This window comes from Chlorocebus sabaeus, chromosome 18 (assembly GCF_047675955.1).
Source record: "Chlorocebus sabaeus isolate Y175 chromosome 18, mChlSab1.0.hap1, whole genome shotgun sequence".
In the NCBI taxonomy this organism is placed as follows: domain Eukaryota; kingdom Metazoa; phylum Chordata; class Mammalia; order Primates; family Cercopithecidae; genus Chlorocebus; species Chlorocebus sabaeus.
Genome location: NC_132921.1, coordinates 6663824 through 6690345, shown reverse-complemented (window position 1 = coordinate 6690345; position 26522 = coordinate 6663824). Strand labels below are relative to the sequence as shown.

General features: G+C 38.6%; 1 long non-coding RNA gene across 1 annotated transcript in view; it reads right to left on the bottom strand.

Annotated features, from left to right (window-relative positions):
• The window catches only part of LOC119620502 (uncharacterized), a 33870-nt gene extending 8216 nt beyond the window's left edge, over positions 1-25654 (bottom strand). Inside the window, exons 1-3 of the long non-coding RNA XR_005236994.2 lie at positions 25557-25654; positions 15505-15577; positions 3736-3885 (exon numbers count right to left, since the gene is read on the bottom strand). This is a non-coding gene — a long non-coding RNA (uncharacterized lncRNA). The remainder of the gene's footprint in view (positions 1-3735; positions 3886-15504; positions 15578-25556) is intronic.
• Positions 25655-26522: the final 868 nt, after the last annotated feature.

Below are 26522 nucleotides of genomic sequence, written 5' to 3'. Positions count from 1 at the left end.
TTACAAGAAGGGAAAAGAACTTGTTCTTGACTTTTCTGGCCTGTGTATTATCACTCTTGAACATAGGCATGATGTTGGATCTTTCAGAAGGCACTGTGCTTCTATGCAGTGACAAACCATTAGGATGTAGAGGGAAACATTCCTTTTTCCAGATGTTACTGCATATTCATGATAGATTTTGAATTCCCTCAACAGATACAAGTGCCTTCTTGTCTCATGGACTCAATCAGGAGATATGAATATTGATAACTGATTGGCAAAAGTGAAGTCAGTGTGTGACCTGTCCTGAAAAGATGGTGGCTGCATCTGGAAACAGTAATGTGTTTGGGGAACAATGGAGTAGAGTCAGAGACGCACCTACTAAGACATTTTGGCTGCTGGGCACCTGAACATGAGCAATGTGAAGCTTCTGGTGCATATTTCCATGGAGAGTTTTCTGATAATGCATCAGTTATTTATAGCCACAAAAACACTATAAGACAACTGAGCACAATTTTCAGTGGCTGACAACCATAAGCATTAATTTTGCTTATGCACTAAGGGATGACTAAGCCCTTCTGCTGACCTGGGCCACGCCTAACTGATTGCAGCTGGGCTAGCTCTTGCATCCGCTGGTGGTTTGGCCTGGGCCAGGCTGGCCTAGGGTAGCTTTGGTTTAGATGATTGTCTCTGCTCTCTGGTCTTTCATCTTGTGATAGGCTAATCTCAGCTTTTCCTACAGTGGAGGCAGGGGTCTGAGGGAGGAAGTGGAAACACTTGAGGCCTGGGAGGCCTACTCTGAGAATAAGCCAAGTCACCTCTGCTGCATTCTATTGGTTAAAGCAAGCCACAGCTCAGCCCAGACACAAGAGTTGGGCTACACCCTCTACTTCTTGGCGGGAGGAACTAAAATGTAACTTTGCAAATGGAATAAATACAGAAAAAGGTGAAAATTCAGGGCCATTTTTGCAATTAGTCCATTATAGATGGTTTATTATTGAGAAACATCTATACATCCATATCCATATAAAATTACATGTCTATATCTCTTTTTGATATTATAGTTGACCCCTGATCCAGAGAAGGAAGGGATAGAGTGTAACAATCTCTGCTTTCTGGTGGATCTCCTGTTATTGGGTAAAAGGGAATGTGATCAGAAAATCACAAATATCAAAAGAATAGAATGGATAACTAACAAATGATTTATATTCCATATATGTATGTCACACTTAATAAAACAAAATTATGGCCAGGTGCGGTGGCTCACACCTGTAATCCCAGCACTTTGGGAGGCCGAGGAGGGCAGATCACGAGGTCAGGAGTTCAAGACCAGCCTAACTGACATGATGAAACCCCGTCTCTACTTAAAATACAAAAATTAGCTGGGTGTGGTGGTGCACACCTGTAATCCTAGCTACTCAGGAGACTGTGGCAGGAGAATTGCTTGAACCCAGGAGGCGGAGGTTGCAGTGAGCCGAGATCGCACCACGGCACTCCAGCCTGGGTGACAGAGTGAGATTGCATCTCAAACAAACAAACACCCCACAAAACTACATAGTAGCAAAATGTACTTGATAATATTAAACTTTTAAGCAGTCATTTAGAAATGGCTGAGAAAAATGATTAGGAAAAGAGGGTGAAAACCTCCAACACTTACGGAAAGTCCTGTAGCTATCAGCGGCAGAAAGCAATCCTTAGTTTTCCATATATCCCAGAGGGAATGAGAAAGTCAACTGGACTGAGGCTGTAGACCCACGATGGGGTTAGTTTTGTGGGTGGGTGGTGGGGGTGAGCTGATGCTGTGGGAGGAACTACAGGTGTATCATCTTTCCCAGGTGCCAGACAGTGGCTGTGCCTGAGGTTCTGAAAGTTTAGTCTCATGCAGTTGTTGTAGATTACTCTCCTTAAAAGTTCTGTGATACTGTCTTATTTTCTCATTGCAAATATTCTATATGTGTGTCTTCCAGAACAAAATGGTTTTAGGTAGAAGCAGGCATAGCACAAAAAGGAAAGAATAATGAATTGAATCTATATTCAGTGTGACAGTGGAAATCTGACAGTTACATATCTGAAATCAATATTAAAACATAAATACTGACTTTACAGGGTCCTATCCGACACATCGGAATCATATAAAAGTCAAGTGGCTGCAATAGGGCAGAACTCTGCCTTTGATTGACCCAGACCATCACCAGCCATGAACTTTAGGGATAGGTGACATGCCCACGAGGGACACATGAGGTTGTGTTTTTCCAAACACCAGTACCTTCCCTCCTACGTGTTCTAAGTGCAAGGTGACCTTGTTTGCTCCACAGAGACAGATAGAGTCTAATTCCTTTCCTCAGAACCTTGACTGGCTTAAGTGACTCACTTGGAACCAATAAAATGTCATGGACAGGGTACTGTGGTTTTTCTGGCCAGGTCATAAAAGGCCCTGTAGCTTCCCCCTGGTTCTTTTGGAGCCCTTGACTCTGCAGACACCCCCAGGCCCCATGGTCAAGAGTCCTGGGCATGCCCAGGCTTTACTGCACCCAATCCAGCTCAGGAACCAGATGTGAGTGAAAATGCTTCCAGCTGAGAACAGTCAGCAGTTGTTTGATGCTCCCGGAGTGATCCCAAAATCATGAGCCTCATGAAGCCTTAGGCATCATGAGTTGGAACGAAACTCTCTAAATTTCTGGCCCGCAGAATCCATGAGCATAATACAATAGTTGTCATCTCACAACACTAAGTTTAGGGTGATTTATTACACAGAACTATATAACCAGAAAGACCCAGGACAGGATGAGAGTCACAGCAGACGAAGCACCGTGCACCATCTCCCTGAGAGTGTGTAAATTTGTCACTTTATGGAGGCTCTGTGGTTGTGGGGTTGAGCTGACCCCACAGGAGACACTATAGGTGCATCACCTGTGCCAGGTGCTAGGGAGTGGCTATGTCTGAGGCCCAGAATGTTTGGTCTCATTGGGGTGGGATGGGCAGAGAGGGAAGGGCAAATATTTGAAAAGGGAAAGCACCTTGGTAATAAACTTTGGACACTGAATTTGGCTATTATTTCAGAAATGACTATAATCTGCTGAGTGTAGTGGTTCACGCCTGTAATCCCAGTACTTTGCGAGGTTGAGGCGGGAGGATCACTTGATGTCAGGAGTTCGAGACCAGCCTGGTCAACATGGTGAAACCCCATCTCTACTAAAAATACAAAAATTGGCTGGGTGTGGTGGTGTGCACCTCTAATCCCAGCTAGAGAGGCTGAGGTGGGAGAATCTCTTGAGCCCGGGAGGTGGAGGTTGCAGTGAGCTGAGATTGTGCCACTGTACTCCAGCCTGGGAGACACAGCGAGACTGTCTCAAAAAGAAAAAAAAAATAAAATAGAAAAGAAAAAGAAAAAAATTAGTATATTCATATGAAAGACACTAAAACTTGAACCTTAACATTTTAATCCATTCTCCACCCCACAATCAGATAGGATCCTCAAGTAAGACAAGAGTCATCTTACAAAAGAGACAGTTACATTGATCACACTAATCAACTTGTAGAATTAAATGTTGAGTCTTAGCATTAGTGGTTACAATCACTGTCTTGATTAAAGTTAGTTACTTTGTAGAGACTTTGGGGTTGTGAGAGGTAAAATGAACTAAGATGTGAATGCTATTTGTAATTTTTATTGCAATTGAACATTTTTATTCATCAAATTGTATTGACAATTAGCGATTTAAGATAAATAATTTAAAGCTGTGTTGCTTTCTATCTTACCTTGAGATAATTTGTTTTCTTTATGTTTTGGTATCTGAAGTAAGTGTCACCCCATTACTGTATCAGATTTATGAAGGTTCATTTGCAGCAACGAATTCCCTGCGTTAGGGTCACTTTGTGCTCACAAGTGTCACATTCCCTTCTTTTCATCTGTAAAATGAGCATAGTGTAAGCAAAGAAAAACCCAGTCAAGCACAAATCAGCAAAGGATATCTGAGTCATGTGAGACAGCAGCATCTTGACATCTGGCCCACGGGGGAGAAAAACAGGAAAATAAGTCACAAGAAAAATGAACAAGGCTGTTACAAATGGTGGATAATTATCTAATGAAAATACACAGTTTTAGTTGTATTTTTTCACTTTGCATTTCAATTAATGGTGCAAGATTTCAGCAACTGTGTATATCATCTTATTGAATGTATTTCCTAGTAAATGCCTCATTGAGGCCAGATGTAGAATTACTCAAAAATTAGTCAGCAGTGATCCCAAAAGGCACGAATGATCAAACGTTGCCGCTAAGAGGTGATAGATGAGCTCTCGGTAGAAGCGTCTAGTGATGGGTGAAATATTCATGTTTCTTTTTCCATTTTACAAGGAGATGCTGCTGTGTAAAGAGAGGCCTCATCACATGTGGTTTTGTGGTTGTCTCTGAGCCAGCATGATTACTCACATCAAGAAAAACTGACATATTGGATATTTCACCAAGTTTTACCATAGATCAGACAAGTAGAATTAATAAAGGATATTCACAAAGACACAAAACAAGTATTTTAAAAAGAATGAAGTCCAGTGAGAAAAGTACAGCAGAAGGCACTGATGCTGTGTTCATTAAACACTGCTGTGCCAGAAAGAGGGCTTGTCTCAGGCACCTAGCCAATATATTTGTACAGGTTTACAATGGCCCTATTTTCTACTATTTAATGCACTTATTTTCAAATGTTCGGAAAAATATCTTGTTCTTTGCAGTGCAGTGTCTTTTCAGTTCATCTAGATAAGAGAGAGACACTCTTCCTTTTTGTGTATCGTCCAGGGTTCTTTTATAACAACAATAACGAGAATAACAATACTACTTCACAATTACATTGTAAGTTTATACTTATTTATTTCCTCAGTTTAAGCGTGCTAAGCCTTCTTAGATAAATAAGGCAGTCCTAAGTCAACCAGTGGAATAGCATAAGGAAATTGGAGGGCTTCTTTGTTAACTACTCATATGGAAAAATAACATGAGACTGAATTGCCTGCCAGGGGATTTGAGTCCTATTTCTAATGCTATTTCTTAATGACTTCAGTGAAATCACAGAACTGTTTGTCTTTGTTCCCTCATATGGAAGTTGAATCCCAAACCAACGTTGACCTATTAAATTGTGTGATACTCTCTTTACTAAAATTTCCACACAAATGTACATAACACAACTTACACATTTTTAAAGAATTTGAAAGCAAGTTGTAAAATAATTTGAGCAAATATGCGTGATATAAATGTGGGTGGACAATATCTTATGTTAGTAGATGTTTCTTGCTGATAAAGAGGATGAATAGCATACAGATTAGGCCCTCAGATTCTGCACCCACAGCTACTGAATATAAATTCTAGCTCAGCTTTACAAAAGTTACCTTGCATTTTTCTGCCTAATTTTCCTTATCTGTAAAATGGGATGGTAATGGTATTCACTGAGATAATTACTGTAAATATGAAATGATGTAATATATGTAATTAAAAGAAGGCTGACACATGTTAATTACTACATGCAAGTTTTTATTGTTAAATGCTGGTTAACATTTTAGTAGCAATTGACCTATCTTGAATTCTCACTAGTAACTCGTTCAATTCTACCAAACAATGAGTCTTCATTTTACTTTGCATTATCATTTTATTTTACCTAATAAATTTGCCGAGTTGGAGTTATACTTCTAGTCACTTGCTTTCACCATTTTGAGAACAGTTCAGTTGATAAAATGGAGGCATTTATGTTCCTTTGCTATACCAGTATTTCCAGTTGTAATTTTTATGGTGTGTGTGACCTCTTTATTGTGATTCTAGATTTGTAATGTATTATTTCATAGTGTAAACCTTTGAAAGTGAGACTGGTATATGTAATTTGGAGAGAATTGTTTTTTGGGAAAATGTTTCTCAGTAAATGAAGGTGAAATAGTCACATAGAATGAGCCAAACACCATGATGTCTCTTAAACACTCTTAAAATATTTTTAAAGGCAAATGTGACTTAGTGCTTTCATATCTAAGCTGTAAACTGGCTTGTAGCCAGCTCCAAATATTTTACGTTAAATTGAATTATTCGACTAATTGATAACTCTTGAATATTTGTCAGGTAATTGCTAAGTGCAAGGGAGTATGGGAAAATATTACGTTCTACTCCGTGGTATATTTGCACTGACATAAATAATACACTAATTTATATAACATGGAATGATGCAGCATTGTAGATCCCAAGATTATGGGAAGCCTAGTTTGGGAAGCAGAGAGAGATATATTTTGATGTTCCTAATATTGTGTGTGTTTGTGTGTGTGTGTGTGTGTGCATTTACCTGTACCTATATCTATATCTGTGTGTGTATTTGACAAAAAGCAACTTGATCATAGATTTTGGCAACCATACGTAAAACTGAATATTTTAACAGATTGTTTTCCTTTTATTTAATTAAAAAAGAAAAAATTCATTTGCTTATATTCTGTGATATACTTTTGATTTTAATAACAATTTTAAGGCATTATATTGGAACTAAATCAATTGAAGCTATATGGTCCATGCAGTCTTTTTCTGAATTCATTATTTGCTAACATAGTCTGCCATACTTGAACAGAATGCGGTAGTAAAGAGGTTTGGACACAGGCCAAGTAACAATAAGTTTCTCACATTCTTGTTGACTCCCCTAGTTTATAAATTTCAAAACATTGTGAAAGTTTGCCAAAGAAATAGTGTTTGGTCTAAATATTGAATAAATGGTAGACAGTAAATAAGGGTGGAATCATTTGAAACCAACAAAGCATAGAAAAATACAAAGAAAAGTTGAGATTCTATAGGCAATATAAAGACGCTTAAATAACTCAAGAGCCTATCGTTTTCCAGTAACATTTAGAAATTGTCACATTGATGACTTATTGATAATGTCATAAATCTTTGTTTATGATTAATGAATGAGATGTAACACTATGATATAAAATTTAATGATTTGCTCTTTCAATCAAATGGAAGAAAAATTTATTTTTAGATTATTTTAAATTAAGTAAAAAAAATCATTTGAAGTTTGTAAGTTCCACTGGAAAAACTGAGTTTTGGATGTCTCAGGGGACTGGATTTATCATTTAAACAATGTATTCAGTTTTATGTTGTCAGTTATGACCAGTGAAGGTTTTCAGTTGAAAGCACATGCTTTCAACTCTTTTATGAGAATTAATACTTAAAGCAATGATATGGGACACTTGTTCAATAATCTTCTATCAAATTTTCATCCCTTGAAATCTTTTAAATTGATGATACCACTCTCTGTATGTCCCTCAAATGAGTCTACAGGGAGGCATCATGCAATTCTGCCTGCTTTATGTCTCTTCCTTATCACTATTCAACTATTGATACTATTATAGTTTGTTCTTTTCTCCAAGGATACGTAACAAAAGAAGAATATTATGGTGTAAATGATCCAATTTTAATAAAATAGATAATGTAATCGGCATTTTTTCCCACATAGGGATTCTAACAAATTTAACAAAAGTACATTTTATTTTTATTTCATTCACATACAATGTTTCTTTCAAAATTTCCCAAAAGTTCTGTCTTTTTCAAATATCACATAAATGCTTTTAATTTCAAAAACAAAACTTTTAGGTATCTGGCTTGCATCAGGAGAAAAACTTTTCAGGACTATTTTTGGTTTGTGATTAAAGAACTCAAGAAACATACCGGATAACTGCGTTCATTTAACGTTTACTCAGCTTGGTTTATTGAAGACCTGTTATCTTGGTACTTTGCTAGGTGTGGGATACAATTTTGGGCAAAAGAAAGATAGACTTTACTTTCCTGAAGATTGTAGTCAACTGAATCAACATTCCCCTCAAAATCTGCTCTTTCAGAAAATGAAAGCAAAGAAATCTCTATCTGGTAAACTTACGGTTCATAGAATCTTAACAGTCTGTTTATGTCAGGACTGCCAAACATATTACTTCAGCAAATGTATCAGTTGATTTACATGATGCTGACCCTCTAGAATCATAATCAAGGTTTACTTATGGAGTCAACGAACACTTATGGGACATATAGTAGCATGTAAACACTGGAGAGTTTTAAATTATTGTATACTTAGCACTGTATGGTACTTAGTAATGCTCAATAAATGTTTGTGGAATTCGTGAATGGAAGATTAGATGCATGTACCACCACCTGGAGATACCAACTTAATTCTTATCCTCAAGGTTATGCCCTTGTGGAAGAAATAGACAAATGTTTGTTGCACTTTTAATTAGGCCCATGGTAAAGAGAAGTCCACGTGTGCCCTCCCAGGGGCAGGGAAGGCTTTCTACAGGCTGAAATGGCTTTGAGAGAGCTCTAGGTGTTAGATAATGAGGGAGGAAGTTTTGTTTAGTCAGCAGTAAAGCATAAATTAGAATTTTATAAGTAACTGAAACAGTGATCCCTAATAGACAGTTCTGTGATGATGAAAATGTCGTAAATGTGCAGAGTCCAATGCAGTAGCCATTTACCACGTGCGGCTACTGGTCACTTGAAGTGTGGCTCATGTGGCTTAGGAACTGATATTTTAATTTCACTTAATAAAAACTTAAAGAGCCAGGCATGATAGTGGCTATGTATTGGATGGCCTTGATTTGGAGGTTGGCAGGGTGAGAGGCTGAGGAACTCGTAAGGAAGCTGTCACGTAAAGCCAGACACGGTGGGAAAAACACGATTTTTCCCAGTGGCAGTGGGGATAAATATAAAAAGATGAGTTCAAAGGAGTTTCAGGAAGAGGAGGAAAACCAGGAGACTGCCACTTTCTGGGTGAACAGCCGGGTACGGCACCCAGTCATTTAGTGCTACAGGAAACAGAGAAGGCAGGCCTGTAGAGTCAAAGGTGACTCATTATCTTTGAGATACAGAAGAAAAGAAAGGCCAAAGATGAAGACATGGGTGAGCACTGAGACTTGAGGGGTGGAAATGGGATACATATGCAAAGAGGAAGATTATTATGTAGATGACGTAGAAACACTCAGAAAACTGTGGTATTGCTAATTCTAAAAAGGGTTCAAGAACGGATGAAGGGTTAATGTCATCAGTCACAGATAGGTGAGGAGAATAAGAACCAAGGAGTATCCAATGGAATGGGCATTCATCTGCCAGAGGTAACAAGAAACAGTTTCACTCGAGATATGGGTTCTCACGGCTGAGAAATAAGCTCTCGGTGAGGGCAGATACATGTAGGCTATGTCTTCCAATTTTAAACTTTTAACTTAATAATTAAATGATTATTATGACTCAATCACTCTTTTATACAAATGTCTCTCAAGCCAACTTTATATTAATCTACTGTTGAGAAATATACCGAATTATTTATCAAAAGAAGCATGACAGAAACTCCCAGAAATAAATGACTGAAATGAGGGAGTTTTCTTTTTAAATAAACAAATTTCAGTCATTTTATTTCAGATGTTTATTTCTGGGAGGGATAATAGGGGCGAAGGATTCATTGTTGCTACTTTTAAAGGATGATTAATATCTTGAACCCATACGTTGTCTTTCTACTGCAAACCTTCAGGAGAGTACAAAGTTTCTTGTCCTCTGAACCATAAAGATTAATTGTGACATGGCTAGAGTTTCACTCAAGCCAGAATGGCTCTGTTACTACTGAAGAAATCTTGCCCAAGCATCTGCCAGTCAAACCCTTTTAAGTATGTTTAAAACTGTCAATTGGGCTGATGTGATGATGCCTGGTTACCTCTCTGCCAGCCGGGCTTGGGGCTGCAGGGGGAGTTGGGAAGTAGAGTCCCAGGGAGGGCTTGCCAGCCTCTCACACACCCGGCACCTCCTGGCGGTTTAGAGTAGCCTACAGTTGTACGAAGAGGTGACCAAGGGCATGAACAGAGCAGCAGTCACTGCCGATTATTCCTCCTAACCCTCACCCAACAGGCACAGGATGACTGAAGAGGACATCGTTACTTCAGAGACACAGCTGTGGAATTTTATTCTAAAAGTTGCAATAGTGCTTTGGTGCCATGCAACAGCTTCCTTGAACCTTCTCAGTGGGTCAGACTGACTGCATCACTGGTTCCCGAGTGAAAGAAAATATCTGTGCACTTTTGGAAGAGCTGTCATACTGTCACAATGAAGGGCAAAAAGAAGGAAAAAAATCAAAGGTGGTTAAAATCTTTAGAAAAAACATCCATTAAACAGGCGCATTGGTCAAAAATGTATAAGCTCCCAGTGCCCAGATTGTAGTCTTTAAATATTTCCCACATAAAGGGGCCAGGAGTTCTTTTAAAAAATATAAATTCCAGGTCTTAGGAGAAAATTTACAGAATGAGCCTGGAACAGGTTGTTGTCCCAGAAATCAGAGCTATCAATGGCTGTCAGGGTCAGGACTACCAAGGTCATGTCAATGGACCATCAGTAAGGAATGTGATTGTAGTTGATTAAAGCACATCACTGTTTTAAAATGTAAATTGTAACAGTGCAGTTAAATGCCTCATGAGCAGGGATTTCTCTGTATGGGATTATTCTACATAAAAATGAAGAAGAACTTGGAATATCACTTATTTGCAGTTCACTTATGAAGTTCATAAATCCACACAAAGATTGTCAATATCAGCTAACTTCATGGAAAGAAAAACAACTAAACATTTTGTGTACCCAGTAGATGTACACTATTCTATCTCTGAAGTATCATTGCCAAAGAATCAAACCTGGAACGAGCGTTTGTTCCAATCTACCAATTTACTGGAAATACAGGAAGAAGGGGAATGTTTTAGGTAACACCACAGTGATGCAATGAACAGAGTCCAGGCTGATGGAAATTCTACAGAACAATCTGGTTTCTTCAACACATAAATTGTGAGCAATCGCAAAACAAAACAAAGTAAAGCAGAAAAAAAGAGGTGTTATTATGGTTTGAAAAAAGACATCAGATAATTATCTTTATTTGGATGTTGACCCAAGCAAACAATATAAAATTAATTTTTCCACTTGAGAAAAATGTATACACTGCCTGGATATTTAGCAGTATTACAGTATGAGTTAATATTAATTTTGGAAGGATAATAATATTTTGCTTGTTTATTTGAGTCCTTATTTTCTGAAGATACAATAGTAATATTCAAGGACAAAATGATATGATGTTTGAAATTGAGTTCAAAGTGTTTGAGGAAGGGGTAGAGTAGGTGGGGGTATAATTTGTTAGGTGGTAGAATTCTACATAAAGCCTCCCATTCCTGCCCAGCCAGAGATCTTAAAGGGCTTGGGTAGAGAAAGCAAGTGGTTGGAAGAGTCCAGGTTAATGTCAAGTGGAGGAGGACGGTGCTTATACTTTCATTTGGCTATATAAATGTCCCTTTCTATCTATTAAACACAAGCTCTTCCACCATGCGGTAAATTGGATTTTGGTCCCCAGCACCCAAGTGGTGTTAGGAACTGCTATTTCCCTTTGTTTCCAGATTTTCTGGCAACTTGAGAACTGGCCTCTATTTTCATTCATGTTGCTTTGTCAGTAACACAGAAATGATTTAACTTTGAACCTATTTCAAGTTGTCAGATTATTTTTTTCTTTTAGCCAACTTTATCAAATTCCAAAATTCCTTCTTGGGCCCCAGGTCATGAACTTTTGCTAACTTCTGCTTCCCTTGGAATCAAAATTTCTCTCATAGGGAACATTGGGTTCATATTTACACTACCTGGCAAAATAACACCTCTGTAATTCATAGGCACTAAAAAGGACGGATTCCCAAAACTGCCTGGCTTGTCCAGCTTTCTCTGGTTGGTTTGCTTTCTCACTCTCTGAAATAGTTATTTCAACTGTTACAAACTTTCTAACCTCTACCCTTCCCTCCTCCAACTTGAATCTCAGGAGATCACTGCTCTTGTTACTTAACCATGAAAAAAGAACTTACTAGACAGAAATTCCGTCAAACTTCCTGCATCTATAAATACATCTAAATATTTGGCGCCCATCTTCTCCCCGTCTATTGCCCTGCTTCTATTGGTAAACAATGGAAACCAATGCCTCCTCTAGGAATAACTCTATTCATGCTTTCTTAATAAAGTTACTCTACTGATTATTTTTACTTTGTATTTTCAGCTTTTCTCTCCCTACTTAGTCTTCCCATCCCTATAGAAATGTGGTTTAGTTTCTCCTATTTTAAAAATGAAATGGGACAAGAATGATTCTCTCAGGACATTATAAGGATCACAGTATCTAGTTTAATTTAATCAGAGTCCAACCTTTTTAAATAAATATTCTTATGTGATAGTTCACGGTCTTCACTGCCATCTCCTCTGGTTCTTTGCCTCTGCTCAACTGAATCTGCTGCTTCCATGGGCCCAAATAACACCCAGTTCCACAAAGTCAGTGGGTGACTTTCTGACTTGGCTTTTCCATCATCTTCAGCACAGTTGAACACTCTCCTCCTTTTGACACTGTATTCCCTCTCCCTCCCCTTCTCCCCCACCACTCTCTCTCTTTCTCTCTCTCTCTCTGTCTCTCTCTCTCTCTCTCACAATCTCTCTCTCGCATGCGCGCCAGCCCCCCTCTCGGCTGGGCATTCCTCATTCTCCATTGCCATCAGGTATGACTGATTAGATAAAGCTAGATAGTGTGATCTTTATAATGTCCAGGGAGAGTTATTCATGTCTCACTTTTACTTTTTTATTTTTATTTTTTATTTTACCTTAAGTTCTCAGATACATGTGCAGAACACGGAGGTTTGTTACACAGGTAAACATATGCCACGGCAGTTTGCTATACCTATCAACCCATCATTTTGGTTTTAAGCATGCATTTGGTATTTGTCCTAATGCTCTTCCTCCCTTTGTCTTTCACCCCCCAACAGGCCCTGGTGTGTGACTTTTTCCCTCCCTGTGTCCATGTGTTCTCGTTGTTCAACTTCCACTTATGAGTGAGAACATGCAGTGTTTGGTTTTCTATTCCTGTGTTAGTTTGCTGAGAATGATGGGCTCCAGCTTCATCCATGTCCTTTGCAAAGGGCATGAATTCTTTCTTTTTTATGGCTGCACAGTATTCCATGGTGTATATGTGCCACATTTTCTTTATTCATTCTATCATTGATGGGCATTTGGGTTGGTTCCAAGTCTTTGCTATTGTAAATGGTGCTGTAAGAAGCATACGTGTGCATGTGTCTTATAGTGGAATGTCCTTCTCAGTTGGTTCTTTGAACATTGATATTGTTCCAGTTTCGGTTCCAAGCCACCTTTTCTTCTTTTTTTTTTTCTTTTTTTTTTTTTTTTTTTTTTTTTGAGACGGAGTCTTGCTCTGTCACCCAGGCTGGAGTGCAGTGGCGGGATCTCGGCTCACTGCAACCTCTGCCTCCCGGGTTCACGCCATTCTCCTGCCTCAGCCTCCCGAGTAGCTGGGACTACAGGCGCCCGCTACCTCGCCCGGCTAGTTTTTTTGTATTTTTTTAGTAGAGACGGGGTTTCACCGTGTTAGCCAGGATGGTCTCGATCTCCTGACCTCGTGATCCGCCCATCTCGGCCTCCCAAAGTGCTGGGATTACAGGCTTGAGCCCAAGCCACCTTTTCTTATGCGACTCTTTTTCTAAGCAAACTCATGCAAACCTGTAACTGGAATGACTAATACCCAGAGTGTTGCTACTTTGTGTCTCCTGCTGAGATTGTTATTCTGAGCTCTGCATCTGTATTTCCAGTGCATGTCTAATGACTCCATTAGAAGCATCTCCCTCTCAGCATCTGGAAACTGAACCCATGCTCTTTCCCTACCACAGGGAAGGCCCTCCAGAGATCTCCCCACATACCTCACTAGCTTCGTTTCTTCAGCACCTCATCACATTGTCTTAATTAGTTAAAAAGAGTCTGCCCAGATTCATTCATATATAGTAATTATTACTATGAGTGGGAAATATCTATACAAGTGGAAACTGATATTTTTCTGTTAAAACAGGAACATATTGATATCTTCATGCTTTACTGGGATGATAGAGATTCCATTTTATTTCAATCAAATGTGATTTATGTCATTCAGGAAATGATGCATTGCACCCAGGTGATATTAATCATAAAGGACTCTGTTCTTATCTTTGGCATTCACAAATAAGACACATCTTATTTTCTGAATTGATTTCTTCCATTAGTCACCTAATATAGCCAAGAGCTACATTAATTTCACCTCTACCTCTGAGAAGAATGACAAAAAAAAAAAAAAAAAAAGGCCAGCCTGGGGCTTTTGTACCTGGCATCTTAGAAAATTCCTGAAGGTCAAAATCCATTTCTTTGCCTCCAAATAATTGAGGGTGGATAAAAGCAAACTCCTGCCTGTTAACCAGTCAGAAAATCAAGATGTTCAACAAACATGCATACTGATAGACTTCCAAAGTGTTTGAAGATGGAAGAAAAGACAGTAGGAAATAAAAATTGAAATTCACCACACACTATTTCTAATTGAACGTGGATTGATTAAGTTGTAATGAAAATAAAACTGCACTGGGGGCATCATCATATCTGAATTTGAGTCCCAGCTCTGTCATTAAAACCACAGCTCTGCTAAATCACCCGGCAATGCCGTGGCTCAGCTTCTCCAACTGTAAAGTGATGATCACATGCCTCATTGACAATTCACGTATGTGAAAGGATTCTGTACGTGTCATAAAATTGCAAGGTCGTGTTCTTTATAAAGGTCCACAAATTTCCAAGCCATCGAATAATCAGACTGAGCTTTTCTCCAGCTTTTGTTTTTAAAACTTCTAGATATGAGAAACCCTCTCTCCGGGTACCCTGGGGAATCCACAGAGTGATCAACCCCCACCCTGAATTCCTAGTATACTGGCAGTGTTAGCCAAGGCAAGCAAACAAATGTGCAAAGCCAGCCTGGACCTTCTGTAATTGCCTTGTGGGATTATGGAACGGGATTTTCTTCCAAGGCATCCATTTATTTTCCTTTGGCATTCTACCTTCACATTTTTGTTCCTATAGTTTCACTTAATACAAAGATCTGCTATGTGATATACTTAGAAAAAAAGGTGTTTATTTTTTCCTTGTTGAATATTTTCTATAAAAATTATACAGGACAAAATTCGTATTAATTAAATAAACTTTAAAGACATAACAATGGGGCTTTAGCCCGTCTTTATGTTTCATTGAGACAGTTTCATGTTATTGATTCTACTCTTTTTGTCACAATTCCTCAACCTTTCCCTTTCTCCATCCCCTCCTATTCTCCTCCCCTAAGGAGGACGTGGTCCAGGCAGGCTCTGCCATCCCCTCTCCAGTGAGAAGGGCCAGGCTCTCTTGGAGGCTCTGGTAGCTGATGGTATGAGGCCTTCCTCAGCAGCCTCTGTTCTCCAGGTGCTGCCTTGAGTTGCCTTATCTCAATCTGCCACTTTTTTGTATGTGGCAGTTTTCAGTTGGTGAAGAATCCTGAAAAAGGGTTCCTAGAATATGAAACTTCCCTGGAAGATAGATAGAAATATTACAAGACCAGAACAGTCCAACCTTTCAGCAGTTCTCTTTGATGGATCTATCTTCATCAATCAATTTATAAACCCATTTAATAAGAAGAATAATTGGATTTTGCTTACCTGCTCATACGTTCTTCTGCTTCATAAACAAATACTTTAAGCTGCTAAACATGAGTAGTTTGTGTCTGTGTTTCTGTTGTCAAAATTAAATATTTATATTTTAGTGTTATTTGGTCACCCAATAAAATTATAGCTTTTTTATTACCTTATTCTTTGGTGGAAAATAGATCTTTAGTGTTCTACAGACATTTCAAATATATGCTACATAATTAAAAAATAACCATCCAAATATATGCTGTATGGTCTTTCAAAAGACAGTCATTCAAATATATGCTACATGATTCTTTTAAACACAAATGCCTAATACATATATACAATTGTTCAAACTTACTTTTAAGAAATAAGAATTAAATGTAAGAGATACATTTTGTCCACAAAATGGTGCAGATTAATAAGAATACTAATAATAATGTCAAGAAGGATGTGGGGAAATGGAAATCTTTTTTACTGCTAGTAGGCTTCTAAGTTTGCACAAACTTTGTGAAAGCAATTTGTCAATATTTATCAAACCCCTATACCCCTTGACTCAGCAATTCTGCTTTTAGGAAACTATCTCAAGGAAATAATTGAAGATATTTATACAACAAAACAGCTACAAGGAGAGCACTACAGTCTTGTTATGATAGGCAAAAATGAAAATGAGCAAACAGATGACTGGTTAAAGAATCACGGCACAGTTGTACAATATGCCCATGAAAATGTGGGGATAGAAATACATTTTCTGACTTGGCAAGATATTCACAATACATTGTTAAATACAAAGATAAGACATAAAATAGCACAGGCAGCATTTTTGTATTTTTATATACAGAAGTGGATTTCTCTGCAAGGGTAGATGATGGATGACTTTTTTCTTACCTTGTTTTTATTTACATACCTGTAAATAAAATGTTTTTAAACAATAAAAACATGATTGTTTTGTAGTTAATCGTTAGTAAAATAAATGTCTTTACTACACTGAAACAACATTTTTCTATGATCCATAATGGAAAAACTCATCCATCTCTCTCTCTTCCTGATTTCTTTTCAAATGGCAGTTCAGTGGCAGAACTGGCTAGTGGCAGAAGTTCATGTCCTTGCAATTTAGCTAATACCATCATTATTGTATAGGAATACATTCATTGATTACCTCATTTTCTTAATGTATGCAGAAATTGAGAAAGAAAAAGGAAGAGATGAGAGTAGACCATGTATAATATTCAAAACAGGGAAAATCAGAGATTTGTCCAATATCTAAAGTTTTTCTTTATATGCACTGAGGAAAATGCTAAAATACCAAATACTTTCCTAAGATGAATTTGTCTTAACAGTATACATACATAATAATCATCCATTAAATGAGCAGAAAAAGCTTATGAAGATAAACGCCTAAGTAAGGTCATTGCATTTTTTTCCTCACTCAATAACTTCAAATGTTGAAATAGGTATTTGTGTAACAAAGCTTTACCCTTTCACTGTATTTAAATTTCATTAAATTGTGTTAAGTCATTTATAGTCTTGGCATTAAACTTGCTGAATAATTTTTTGGCTTATTTTGGGCAGTGTGTGAGGTTTTTCTTTAACCAGCCTGTCTTAGTAACTTTGTTGAGGGAGTTCTTTCAGGTAATTTATTTTCTTAGTAAATTATAGAAGGTCCCTCCTCACAAATAACTTACGTATAAATGACATTTGTTGTGATCATTTTTATCTCTGACATCAGAGGTAGTCTATTTTTCTGCTTAGATCTATGAGATATTTCTAGAATGTTGAGTGAACCACTTTATTTATTTATTTATTTATTTATTTATTTATTTATTTATTTATTTATTTTGAGACAAGATCTCACTCTGTTGCCCAGGTTGAAGTGCAGTGGCCTGATCACAGCTCACTGCAACCTGAAACCACTGGACTCAAGCAATCCTCCTGCCTCAGCCCTCTGAGTAGCTGAGACTAACATTTATTGTTGGTTTTCTTGTAGAGAGAGAGTCTTGCTATTTGCCCAGTTTGGTCTCGAACTCATGGCCTCAAATGATCCTCCTTCCTTGGCCTCCCAAAGCATTGGGATTACAGATGGGAGCCACACATCTGGCCTGAACCACATTCTTAATTATTCACTATGTTCTTTGAATTAATTTCCAAAAATAGTTATTTAATTCCTTAAGAACTCATCAGAACATTTTAACAAAGTTAAATTTCCCAAATTCAGGGAACCTTTACTTGTACAAAGTACATTGCAAATAGAAAGAATGGTTATTGCAATTGTAAAAATTAAATAGATTCAGCATGTCTAGGGCATGCAAAATGTAAGACCTAACACCATAAAAACGCTAGAAGAAAACCTAGGCAGTACCATTCAGGACATAGGCATGGGCAAAGACTTCATGATTAAAACACCAAAAGCAATGGCAACAAAAGCCAAAATAGACAAATGGGATCTAATTAAACTAAAGAGCTTCTGCACAGCAAAAGAAACTACCATCAGAGTGAATAGGCAGCCTACAGAATGAGAGAAAATCTTTGCAATCTACCCATCTGACAAAGGCTAATATCCAGAATCCACAAAGAACTTAAACAAATTTACAGGAAAAAACAAAACAAAACAAAACGCATCGAAAAGTGGGCAAAGGATATGAACAGACACCTCTCAAAAGAAGACATTTAGGCAGCCAACAAACATATGAAAAAATGCTCATCATCACTGGTCATCAGAGAATAGCAAATCAAAACCACAATGAGATACCATCTCATGCCAGTTAGAATGGCGATCATTAAAAAGTCAGGAAACAACAGATGTTGGAGAGGATGTGGAGAAATAGGATCGCTTTTACACTGTTGGTAGGAGTGTCAATCATGTTCAACCATTGTGGAAGACAGTGTGGTGATTCCTCAAGGATCTAGAACTAGAAATACCATTTGACCCAGTGTTCCCATGACTGGGTATATACCCAAAGGATTATAAATCATGCTACTATAAAGACACATACACACGTATGTTTATTGTGGCACTAATCACAATAGTAAAGACTTGGAACCAACCCAAATATCCAGCAATGATGGACTGGATTAAGAAAATGTGGCACATATACACCGTGGAATACTATGCAGCCAGAAAATAGGATGAGTTCATGTCCTTTGCAGGGACATGGATGAAGCTGGAAACCATCATTCTAAGCCAACTATCACAAGGACAGAAAACCAGACACGGCATGTTCTCACTCATAAGTGGGAGTTGAACAATGATAATACTTAGACACAGGGTGGGGAACATTACACACCGGGGTTTGTCAGTGTGTGTGTATACATACACACACACACATATATATACACACACACACATATATATCCATATATATCAGAGTATGGGTATACAATCACTTTAAATGAGATGTCATGTATTCTTCATTACAGCTGCATCAAATGCAGCTCTGATCCAAGGAAAACCAGCCAATGCTCCATCCCCATAGGAAACCAGCTTGTGATCCCTCCCCAAACAACGCTACTGCTTTCCTGTACAGAGTGGCTTGAAATCTCCAGTGTCACAGTTCTCTAGCTGAGCATAAATTCCTATTGACCTTAAGTACAATAACTTACTCTCCCACAAATCTGTTGAAAAATGTGACCATCTAGGCCCTTAAGTGCCAGTTGAACTTTTCAGCCCCTTTCAGCTAAATGAGAGAAGCCAAATGCAAATTCTGTGATTCAAGGACAGTGGATGAATTTGTAAACATCTCTAAGGAACTCAGTCATAAATCACCAAATTAATTATATAAGTGTACATATATATATTTCCTAATAAGCATATATTGGTTTTTGTTTTCATTGTTTAAATTATAATATTGAAAGTGATTTATTAGCCAAATTTCGTTATGTCTTAATGAGAATGACAGTTAATGTCTCATCAGCCTTAACTGAATTATCTACCTTTTAGATATGGTAAAGCAAAAGACTCCTGTGTCCAGAAAGAACGAGAAGCAAATAAATGATTCGGGATCGCACTGACAGGTCTGCTGTGAAACTCAAGCATTCATAAGCCTCTGTAACATATTGTGCCTTAATTATGATGCCAGTTTAATTAATTCTACTCATAATTTATTGATTTGTTAAATTCACTTTCCTGACAGGGTATTAACTAATCAATTTGAATCTATGGTACACAAATGCATGCACACACAAAAACCTTCCTTTTTGCTTTTCTTTTTTTTTTTTTTTTAAAGAAGGAGTCTGGCTCTGTCGCCCAAGCTGGAGTGCAGTGGCGCGATCTCGGCTCACTGCAAGCTCCGCCTCCTGGGTTCACGCCATTCTCCTGCCTCAGCCTCCCGAGTAGCTGGGACTACAGGCGCCGCCACCATACCCAGTTAATTTTTTGTATTATTATTATTTTTTTTTTTTTAGTAGAGACGGAGTTTCACAGTGTTAGCCAGGGTAGTCTCAATCTCCTGACCTCGTGATCCGCCCGCCTTGGCCTCCCAAAGTGCTGGGATTACAGGTGTGAGCCACCGCGCCCGGTCCCTTTTTTCTTTTGATGGGTTACCTGCACATACAGCATCTATTCCTTTCTCGGCTTCACATTGTTGGGATTTCACACGTCTAAGATTTACTGTTGTGTTTGCTTCCTTTAGGCAACAATTTCACTCTGACTTTCTACTTGTGAAAAAGGGTCTGGCCCTATAGAAAGAAGACCTTGAATATACTCATAACTTATATAAAAATATGGCATTAAAAGAGCCCGAGGGTATTCTCCAAGAGGAAAAAGGGAGGAAAATCCAAGAAAAAGGGGATTATTCCTTCAAATAAGCTCAGAGTTGCAAGATTTGGCATTGTGTGCTTGTGGTTTAAACTTTTACTAGCTGTATTACCCCAGGCCAATGTGGTAGGTGCCAAAAGCTGGTCCAAGTTTTGGATTGGCAAGCATTCAAACTCAGAGTCCCTAAGGGGAGTTTGCGTCCATCTATTAACAAGTCAGCAGTAACATCAACAACTGGGCATAGAATCCCCCAGGAAGAAAGGTTTCAGTTTATTCCCCTTTGTTCCTTAGAGACATTTGCTGGAAGTCTCCGAAGCTCAAAAAATAAAAATTTGCCTCGTCAAAAGCATCCACTGCCCTTTAAATTTTTGAGGAGGGATGATCGTGGTGCAAATATCACACTCACAGTTTCAAGGGTAAGACTCGTCTGACTTTTATGTACAATGACTCTTGCAGTACTTCAGGGACGTCCACCCTCGAAGGTGCCAGAGCTGATACAGGCACCAAAAAACTTTGATCAGTGAATTATTCTAACAGTGTGGGAAGGTACACAAATGTAAATACAGATACACAAATATATACTGATTCAAAATACTCTCATGATAAAAACTGGGGGGAAATCCATAAGATTAAAAGCTGTAATTCGGCAAGGTGCGGTGGTTCACACCTGTAATCCCAGCACTTTGGGAGGCCGAGGCGGGCAGATCACTTGAGGTCAGGAGTTGGAGACCAGCCTGACCAACATGGAGAAACCCCGTCTCTACAAAAAATACAAAATTAGCTGAGCGTGGTGGTGCATGCCTGTAATCTCAGCTACTTGGGAGTCTGAGGCAGGAGAATTTCTTGAACTCGGGAGGAGGAGGTTGCAGTGAGCCGAGATCATGCTATTGCACTCCAGCCTGGGCAACAAGAGTGAAACTCCATCTCAAAAAAAAAAAAAAAAAGATAAAGCAAGCTACAAATCTCTGACATCTGTGCCTTTGGAAAAGAGTCCCATCCAGGACACCTTGCATTTAGTGCTATGTCCTGGAATGACCAGCTCCATTGAATCTTAAAGGACTAAAGAGCACTGCTACCAGAACAGTGGCAGAATGAAAGGGGAATGAGAAGAAGACAAAGCAGGCTTGCAGAAGGGAGTCAGTCCCTCCTTCAGCCCCAGCATGCAAAGTGTCCATCATCACTATAGAGCAGAGAAGAGAAAATGTTGATCTTGGCAGAGACCCTTGATGCAGGATTTTGTGGTCACTTCAAAAAGAGTGAATGCAAAGCAAGTAAGCAAACTGAAGCTGTCCAAAACAGGGTTCCAAAACACACTGAGCAGACAATTCCAGTGAAGAGAATGTAGGTTAGAACGGTGCAGATCACAAAAGATAAGCAGAATCTGCAAGAAGATAATTTCCTTTGATCAGTTGAAACCATAACGTGAAATCAGAACCAACTTCAAAATGTCATAGTTTTAGAAACCACCAAAATACATCTCGTCCTCTAGTGAGTGATTTGAAGTGAAACCTCTTTGTACTCTCCATCAAGTACTCTTAGTACCTGATTCTACATAGATCCTACACATGTTGGAGCTCATATGTGCATTAGACTTAAGTTACTGGAACTCAGAATCGCCCACCTTACCATGCAGTGATGTCCTGCAGCCCATAAAGATGAGAAGCAAAACTTAGACATCATTCAAAGCACTGCTTAACAATCTGCCACGCCCAGCCAATCCTGATTACTCTTGATTAATTCCTTCTTGCATTTGTTCCATCCTGTCTCCTTTCTCTGAATTCCTGTTTCATTGCTTACAATTCCAGGATATTCATTGGATCTATCCAGATTTGGCATTCACGTGCTCCATAGGATTGTAATTCAGATCTCTTTTATGGACATGGTTTTCACTTCCTAGGTCTAGCATTATACATTTTCTTGATGGGAATTTCCTGCTCTAGGTATAACTCTTAAGAAGTAAAACTCTCAGCAGAATTTCTTCTGGGACATACAGTAGAAAATTATAGGTACGAATTCAGTAGAAATTATAGATAGTAATTATAGGGTTAGAAGGTGGACTGAACATTCTTGTCTTCCCATAAAATAGGCCAAATACAAGAATAGATGATTTACATCTGTGCAATCAAATAAATGTACGTAAAAGCATGAGCCATTGCCTATTAACAGATCAGCCAGGTTAAAAAGGTTGATATATCTTAAGATTTAGTGAGGCTTTGAGGAAACAGAAATCTCAAGCACATTAATGGGTACATAAATTGGTGCAAACTTCCTTGAGGGTAGTTTAGAAATATGCAGTAGGAATTTAAATATAGTTGTGGAAATAAACCAAGAACAACGAAACGAGCATGGACAAAGGCTATTTATTCAAAGTTTGCTATAGCAAGGGAGTCAGCACCGTCATTTACGCTTTGGCAGAGACTCAAAGGCAGGCAGTAGAGTGGAAAGTTTTATAGCAGGAAACAGGGAAGGCTTCAGGTGTGTTGTGGTTGGAGGGTGTGTGTTGTGGTTGGAGGCTGTTGGTCTGGGGAAGCTGTTGGTGGGCTGACTAGAGGGAATCCTATGTGATTGGTTAAAGGTACATATCTGACTTTTCCTGGTGGGTCCTACATTAAAAACAGGGTCAAAAATTAGGGAACCTGTCAGTTGTTAATCAAGTCATGGCCATCTGGGGCCAGTTGCTACAGGGGGTCTTATTTGGCTTCCTGGCTAAGTTGCTAGTGTGGCCCGACTGATAGGTGGTAGGCTGGCTTCCTGGGTTGGTTACTCTAGGAAATGAGTGGTTTTCCTAGTACAGTTGCTGCGGATTGTGGGTTAGATTCCATTTTTGTATGTGGTCTGGCCATTATCTGTTTGTATGTACAGACTTTTGGAATAATTGACTGGAGGAGGTAATTGAACAATGATTTTATTAAAGAAAGTATTTGTTATTTCAGAAAACGTAAAAAAGGTGAACTTTTTTTTTCAATCTACTGTTATACTAGGCTGTTGCAAAAGACTGAAGCAACGGTTCTTGGTTTACACAGGGACAGATAGAGCTCTCTGAAAGTGAAGTTACACAGGGAAACATCATCCCTTTGATAAAATACAACATGATTCTTGCATAAACTGTCATTCTATGTGAGGTTTTAGAGTCCATCCCGATAAATCCCGGTGTCCACAAACCATCAGAAACACAACATTGTTTTACCTGTAGTCAAGCAAACGTAGGTGTATTAACTTGCATGCCATAGGCAATCGTGGGATGTCTCAGTAAGGGAGTGTTAGCGTGGGCTTGTATACAGTTTGGGCTTCTGATTTGGGGGGAAAATAAGACATTAAGGAATAGAGACTCTAAGGAAACGAGGTTTAATTTGGAATTGGACGCTGCCAGAAAGCACGGCTGATGACAATTTTCTAAACACTTTTTGCTTAGGAGGAAGGAGCACTGAAGTGGGTCTTGAGGTGTCATCAGTGGTGGTGCTCACATTGGTCAGGAAGGAGAAGTGTTTGGTCATTTAGTGGGAGCTTGGTATCCATGTTTTATTTTTGTTCCAGCCGTCATGGAGTGACCTGTCTGAGGTTGACATTCTGGGGAATTGCTCGTGTTCAGTAGAAAAACCCATGGCCTGGCTTCATGGTTCTGAAACAGTGTGTAGAGGCATCTCTGGACTCCAAAGTACATTCACAAGAGCACCTTGGCATAATTTGAATTTTGGGGGGAAGATCAGCAATGTCTGCTGAGAATTCTATTAAAGCCATGACATTGTTTGGACCTAACTACTTAGCACATGGAGTGGTTACGTGCTTCTTTCAGCTTTTGGAGCACTATGAAAAACAAACAAACAAACACCAAAAATAAACAAAAAACAAACAAACAAAAAACTCAAACAGGAAGGATGTGATGAACTGAGCACGCTTAAGAACTTCCGGCCTTGCTATCGCCCAACAAGCCGGATACCGGGCCAGTTCTCAGGGCTGGGGAGTCTTTCCCCGATCCCTTTTTCTTATCCCCCAGCACGTAAAAGTTTGAAATTATGGAAACTGCTGTCTAGACCTGTGCTGTCTAGTGTGATAGCATTTGCCACATGTTCTATTTAAAGTAATATAACTAAATAAAATTGTAAACATTAGTTCCTTAATCGCTATGGCCATATTTCAGGTGTGCAACAGCCACATCTCATGAGTGGCTGCGGTATTCGACAGCACAGAGAGAGACCCTTTCCGTCACTGCAGCCAGGGCCCCTGGTTCCTTTGCTCTGTGTCCAGAACCTGGTCCAAAATCTGTGGGTCCAAACACTTCCGCCGTAAGAGGATGCCCACATAGAAGCTCTCTCTCTGCTCATTAAACTTTTCACATCCTCTGGCCGAAACATATGTTCCTAAGCAGGGAGGTTGCCAGGTTTTCTTCCCTTGTTCACAAGTGAGGGACTGGCGGGGATAACCCTCTCCAGATGGTACAAACAACACCTCGGTCTGAAATATTTACCTTTGTGTTATTTCAACAATGTCTCCAGCGTCACTCCCAGAACTAAAAGATGTCAACAACATAAACAGATGCTTGTTTTCACAGTTAGAACTACAATAACAACAATCAACAAGGAAGTAGTCACCTCCAAAAAATAATAATAATAATAAGACAGATAAACTCATAAACTGATTGTCTCAACTTACAGTCATTAAGGGATCAGAGACTCTAAAGTTCAATACAATATCAGCATCTTTTTAGGACAAGCAATGAAATTATTGTGCTGTTTTGATGCCAGGCACCTGGGTTCCTGCTGGGGACTTCATGTTGACCTTGAGTGGGGCCGAGCTTCTCCTGCTCCCTGGGTAAAGTTGGGGCTACTGCAACACAGATTAGGATTCTGAACTTAGATTTGGAATCAGACTGCCTACTGAATCTGATCTTCCACCTACTGAATCTGAGAATTTGGGAAGACCACTTAACTCTCTCTGTCTCAGTTTACTGCTTCATAAATGGTGAGGGAGGGACAAAAGAATAGCATAACCTAAACTCATAGGTTGTTTTGAGAACTTGATATTGGATACATAAGTTTTGCTAGGGATAGAGTGCTCACTGAGCAAATTTTAGCTATTCATATTACCATATATCAGGTACTGTTAGGTGATTTGACACTGTAATGTCATTTAAATGTCATCAGAACACTGTAAGATATTCATCTCAACTATAGATAAGGAAATAAACATCAGGAAATATAAATGATTCACCCCAAATCCTACAGGCTAGGTTGCAAAGCTGAGATGCTTTGAACTCTTCAACAATATTAGGTCTGCCTATAATATGCTGCCCATACCAACAATGACAATTTTATTTAAATACTCCATTTACCTGTAATAATTTGTGAAATGTTGTTCTTCCCTCGATACTGTCCTCTTCACAAGAACAAAATTTATGTCTGTTTTGTTCAGTGTTCTGCCCGATGTTCCTAGAACAGTGTGTCAAAAACATAGCTCTTAATAAGGATCTGTTGTGTGATGAATCTGTTGAATCCCATTTATATTTAATAGGTTCCTCTAACATGAGGTTTCTAAATGGCTCTCGCCTCATTGTACACTATGATTGAGATAATAATTTTACCAAGCCTCTTTCCATCATTGGTTCACAGGTCAGCTTAACTTTAAGTTGATTTTCTTTTGAGTTTTTTTAAACAAAATACACAATTCTTTTGTGACTTACACAAATAACTGACACATTGTTTCTCCATTTGATATCTCTAGTTTTCCAAAGTCATTTTATTTTGGATGGAAAGGAGAAAAATGAAGAAAAACTAAAATATTTTTGTAGACTAAAGTTATTATTCAATTTTTGGAAAAACAATGTTTGTGTGAAGAAAAAGTGCTAAGTAGATTTAGATAAGATTTGCCATGGAAAAGTGTATTGGTTTAAAATGAATGACATACTCAAAAGAAAAAATAAGCAGGCAGCATTTAGCATTGATATAAAATATGAGTGACTGGTAGGTTTGAAGTATGGAGGATCCTGAGGTAATCCAGGCTAAAGCTGGCTAATGCCTAGATTGAGGACTCGCCTGCAGAGATAAAGAATAAATGAATATTCTTGATCTTTAATAGAAAAATATATTTTGTTTATAGAGAAAATTCTGATCTCCTTGAAAGTGACACTTTCTATATAATATTACATTCCATTTTAATTCTGAAATCTCAATTAAATTCCATATAAATTGAGTTGTTGCTAGGTTATTTATTCTGCAATTAGTTGGCCTTTGACTTCTTTTATTAGAAATTACAGCTTCTTGCTTAAAGCTAGTATGCCAAGCTACTAAATTCATCACCT